This window comes from Pangasianodon hypophthalmus, chromosome 7, assembly GCF_027358585.1.
Source record: "Pangasianodon hypophthalmus isolate fPanHyp1 chromosome 7, fPanHyp1.pri, whole genome shotgun sequence".
NCBI lineage: Eukaryota > Metazoa > Chordata > Actinopteri > Siluriformes > Pangasiidae > Pangasianodon > Pangasianodon hypophthalmus.
The window spans coordinates 29,349,645-29,355,474 of NC_069716.1; the positions used below are offsets into that span (position 1 = coordinate 29,349,645).

The 5,830-nt window shown below is 40.4% G+C and overlaps 1 protein-coding gene across 1 annotated transcript in view; it reads left to right on the forward strand.

The window, feature by feature from the left end:
• Positions 1-1,405: 1,405 nt before the first annotated feature.
• sv2bb (synaptic vesicle glycoprotein 2Bb) overlaps positions 1,406-5,830 on the forward strand; it is a 40,189-nt gene continuing 35,764 nt past the window's right edge. Inside the window, exon 1 of the mRNA XM_053235761.1 lies at positions 1,406-1,542. The gene's annotated coding sequence lies outside the window, so the exon portion shown is untranslated. The remainder of the gene's footprint in view (positions 1,543-5,830) is intronic.

Below are 5,830 nucleotides of genomic sequence, written 5' to 3' on the forward strand. Positions count from 1 at the left end.
AGCTAACTAGTTAAACACCATAAATAAACGCACTATTCAGTGTGAGAATCATGTGTGTGATTTACGTGTTATGTGCTCGGCTTCGTACTAGCTTCATTCTCAGATTAGATTAGCAAAGCTAGTTAACCGTACAAGCTACGTTCACTCACCAGAGACACCAACAATCTCTTCTACTTCCTTCCCAGCTTTATTTTTCTTCATACCGTCTCTATAAACATTTAAGGGATCGGTCCGAGGGATCATTCAGGATGATCTCTTGGATTTGTTGCTTCACAGCATCATAGCTAATTTGCATAGAATTGAGAACATCTCATTACGTCACTATTGCTAAAATCATGGATGTTATATATTATATGTTTTTATGGTGGATGAAGACAGCAGAATTTTCCAGAAGCATTACCGATAACGCTCTGTCTCCTTTCAGCGGGTGGTGTATGCGCTCTGTCAGGTCGATAGCGCTGAATTATTTATCTGTTAACAGCGCTCTCTGATGCTCAGTAAAGATTTTACACACTGAACCTCATTACGCTCACACTGTGGATATTTAATAAAACGTAGCTTCCAAAAAAGTCTTACTTATAAAGAACCAAGGGTTTAAGGGTTCTTCCAGAGTCTGAAGACTTGTTAATGGTGAATAGATTAAATTCTTTGTTTTTGTTCAAACTTGTTCAAACTAAGGGTGTACAAACTTATGCAATTAATGGTACTACACTACTTGTATAGCAACATGACAAGCTTGACTTCTGAGAATTTTGTTTTTAAATGTGAATGATTTATCATTAAGAGCTGAGAATGACAAAATGGCGACTAAACAGTGAAAGAGCGCCTCCTAGGTACGGCATGTGCGCCAAATCTTCCAGTAATGCAGCTCAGCCACTGCAGCGCGTCAGCTACCATAGACACACACTAACTCCTCCTCCTTTTATAGGGTGCCATTACTTTTGTCCTGATTGAACAGTGAGTCTTATTTGTCTTAATGTGTGAATTTGTTTTCTGTAAATAAGGATAAGACAACCAGACAGGTTTCCCCAAAGGGAGATCCCTGAGCACAGAGAGCTGTGTGTGTGTGTGTGTCATTTTTTCATAAGTGAGGAAAAGCCTTCTGATTAGCATTCAGACCTTGTACAGACTGCATCAAGAATCTCTCCTTCTCTCTCTCTTTCTCTCTCTCTCACTCTCTGTGTGTGTGTCTCTCTCTCTGTATCTCTCTCTCACTCTCTGTGTGTGTCTCTCTCTCTGCATCTCTCTCTGCATCTCTCTCTCTATCTCTCTCTGTATCTCTCTCTCTATCTCTGCATCTCTCTCTCTGCATCTCTCTCTATCTCTCTGTGTGTCTGTGTGTCTGTGTCTCTGTGTGTGTGTGTCTCTCTCATTCTCTCTCTCTCTCTTTCTCTCTCTTTCTCTCTCTCTCTCTCTCTCTCTCTGTGTGTCTCTGTGTGTGTCTCTCTCTTTCTCTCTCTCTCTCTCTCTCTCTGCATCTTTCCGTTCAATCAGGAGCTAAAAGGAAAACAACAGGGAGCTTCACAGATCTGCAGATAACAGGTACAGATTTTATCTCCATTTAATAGAGTTAATTTCTTCAACAAGTTAGCAAACACACACATACACACACACACACACACACACACACACACACTCGAACACACATGCACATACTCGTAGACTGAATTCTCTGCTGTGCTACACACTGCTGTCTTCTCCCATCAACTGATCATCTAACATTTTTAGATTATAATGAAAAGATGAAAGTGTGTGTGTGAATATGTGGGTGTGTGTAAGACAGTAACTGAAATGCAGCATTAACTCTAACCCCACCCCTCACTCAACCTCCTTACCTCATTCTTCATTCTAACTCCGCCCCTCACTGTATCCCCACCCCTCACATTAACCCCTCCCCCATTCTTCATTCTAACTCCGCCCCCATTCAAAGGCTACCCTCAGTCCTTACTTTACTGAGGGTAGCCTTCACTCTAACCCCACCCCTCACTCTAACTCCACCCCTCACTCTAACCCCTCCCCTCACTCTAACTCCACCCACAAACTAACCCCACCCCTCACTCTAACCCCTCCCCTCACTCTAGCTCCACCCCCAAACTAACCCCACCCCTCACTCTAACTCCACCCCTCACTCTAACCTCTCCCCTCACTCTAACTCCACCCCCACACTAACTCTACCATTCATTCCTCACTCTAACCCCACCCTCACTCTAACTCCACCCCTCAAACTGGCTCCTCCTCTCACCCAAACCCCACCCAACTTACCTCCTAAACACCACCCACCTCAACTCCACCCCTCACTCTAATCCCAGCCTGACCACTCCCTAACCCCTACTCTAACCCCACCTCGACGTTGTATTCTGTGGATTTGTTAACATGAATAATAAGCAAACCATATTACACAGGCTAATCGAATTAGCTTATTAAATCTTGAGAGCTAGCACAGAGTTAGCAGAGTAATAAGCATATTATGGATCGCTAATGTGATGATTGAATTATGATTCAGTTAGCGAGCTTTTATTCTCTGATAGTCACGTAACCCCTTTATGAGCCCATGTTAGCTTCTACTGAGAGGAAATTAAACACATTTTCCTCCAGGACTATCAGGATAAACACGAATCACAGATTACACGATTTAGCATCTGCGTTGTCTTTTATTATCCAGGCTAAAAGCTCCTCCTCGGCCTGCACTTATTCACTGCGTAACTCTCAGCAGGCTTCCTGTTGGTTCTGTGTGTTTATATAAAAAAACAGTGATCGCTCTGCGGAGGAAAACAGCACCGGCTGGAACGAGCTCGCCACGAGACGCCGTCTGTGTAACTCTGCATCTTCCGGGTTCATGCTCTCATTCTGCTGATCAAAGAGCTCTGTAGAAAGATAACCCTCCTACACACACACACACACACACTTGGCATTTCCTCAGCATGCCAGGTTCTCATATTAAGTCTCTTATATGATTCACTTTGGTTTATGAGATTCCTCGCTAAACATATTCATGATTAAAAAAATTAGCGATGCTAATGTATATGGGTTGTAGTTCTCAGTGCACCGTATTCAGAGTAACTCTGACGTAAATGCTATTTAGAAGTTGAGCGAGAGTTACACACGTGGGGGCGGAGTTTGTCTAAAACAGAGGCATGTCTCAGATACGCGTGAGTCTGATCTTGAACTTAAGCGCATGTTTCTTGCGTGATATCGGCATATTCGAGGACAATATTAAACATATAAATATGAAATGATTCATTAATTACTAATTATGACAGAGGACATTATCTTTAGGAGTGAATATTTTGTGGATAAAATGATTGAAGTTAAAGTTTCTCTGTAAGCGTAGCAGATGAGCGCTTGGTCAGCTTATCCTTCACACCGTGGACGTGTTTTCTTTACAGCACAGCGCATCACATCATCACAACACAAACACTGGCTTTATTCTATTCATTCAACAAATCAAAAGCAGCAGATTAAAAGTGGAGTGTTTGTGTTTCAAAGCAGCGGTCTAGATCAGCGGTTCATAATCTTTCTTCGACTCCTAATATATTCTGACTGATCCTTGCGAACCCCCATGTAATACGTAACATATAAATATAAATTATAATGTATATAATGTATAATAACAAAAGAAGTCAACACTACAGGTTTTCATAAACCAACAAGTGCAAATGTACTACATTTTCTGTTCAGTGTTTGATTTGATGCTGCTTTAACTTTAACGGTGATTTTTGTACACTGACATTAACATTTCACGTTAGACACCGACATTTAATTTCAATGTTAAACTTGTTAAAAAAAATGTAAATGAATGAAAATTATCTCACTTCTACTCACGAAAAATCTGGCCACCTGTGAGGTGTGACCTGCATGCAGGTGGTTTTAATAACCTGAACATGAAGCTCAGAAACTAAACTAAAGCGCGTGCATAACCCGACTCTGAATACCAGGAACTTTCCTTGTTAAAATCTTGATATAACTTTTGAACTACAGTCATCTCTGAGTAAGGACCGAGGTTTGTAGTGCAGAACTTTTCCTTCATATTCTCTTCCTCTCTGAATCATCAGTATCATCATTTCATTTTTTTCTTGTTCATTAGATGAATTCAGCAATTAAGGCAATTAAGGTTTTTATGTTAGGAAAGTAATTTGTATTATGGCCCGATTATTAAATGAATCTTTTTAAATTCAGAATATAAACCCTTACATCATCATAATCGCACCCAGACAACTGTTTCCTTCCCGATAATCCCACGCTCTGCTTCAGTATATCCAGGCTCTGGAGTTATTGAGACGAGATCATTTGAAATGCAATGACTCCAGCGCAGACTGACTGACAGGTCAATTGTGAAGATGTCTAAACGAGTTTCTGAAGATCAGACTGAAGCTCCACAGGCTCGCTCTTTCTCTGTTAAACAGCAGAATATCTCACGCTGAGGAGCCACTCCAGACGATTGTTCCTGCAGAACCTCAATACTTCAACATGTCTTGAGAAATCAAGAGTGTGGTGCGGTACAGGTTTCTCAGACTTTCTAAAAATCTAATTTTTTTTTTCCTCTGCAAAAAAGTCTTGCATTTAGGATCACTATGTCACGGTTTCAGAAGAAGAGGAAAGGAAAACGTTTATTTACAGTGAAACACAAAGACTAGGAAACATGAACGAGAAACAGCTAGGCTAAACCACAACATGACCATGGTGTACATACAGAGACAACGACTAAAGACCGACACAGAATGCTATACAGTGCAGGACTTAAATACCTGTGCTAATTAGACAACAGCGTGATTCAGGTGTTCGTGGTCATGTGACATGGTGTGTACAGCGAGCATGTGACATGCAGTGAATTGTGGGTGCTGTAGTCCAGCGCAGTATCTGCACTAACGTGACACACTGGGCCACAAATTTATACGTAAATCATTTTACAGAAGAATTGAAATATTCATAAATAGTCCACTTAGCTGGAAAAATGTTCATATTCACTCCTGAGTTTGCGTAAACTGTCTTCAAACTGTATAACTGTTGATGAGTTCCTGTGATTTTATACACGGATTACGCTGTCACGTTAAAATCACTTACTTATTTCAGTTACACATTAAGATTGTCAAACTCAGTGGCTTCATATTAATGACAAGAAAGAAAAAGATTCCAAAACAAACCCATAAGACAAATAAGACTAGGCATTTATTCAAAAGTAATGGCACCTTATAAAAGGAGGAGGAGTTAGTGTGTGTCTATAATAGCTGAGGCGCTGCAGTGGCTGAGCTGCATTACTGGAAGATTTAGCACACGCTGCGTTTAGGAGGAACTTTTTCAACACTTAGTCATTATTTTGTTGCTTTTTTAAAATGTTTCTCTATGACCATGGCCTTTTATGGTGTTTTGTGGGTGTGGCTAAATGTAAATCAGCTGTGCTGTGGACAAGCTTGGTCATTTACGGCTGATTGACGTTGATGTCAACGTACACACATGAGTACGAAATCAGCACATTTGTAAATTTGTTCATTTTTTAAAAACACTGTCACACAACTTTACTATGTTTAATAAAGCCCTGTGTGTCTACGTTTAGAAAGGTGTACGTTAAAGCCCTGATTTACGACAATCCCAAATAATAAGTGCTAAATTACGAGGTGATAAACTGTGTTTGTGGATGATTTTCAAAGAATAATTGTGTGAATTATTGATGTGTAATGTAATGTAAATTTTTTGTTCACTTTCTCGATGTGTGTGTGTGTGCTATTTGTTTGAGCTCGAGTTCAGATCTCTAAGAGACTTCTGGCAGACAGAAACAAAACCAAGCCATGCTCACATAATTGTGAGTCCAGTATAACGCTGATTAATGGCTGTA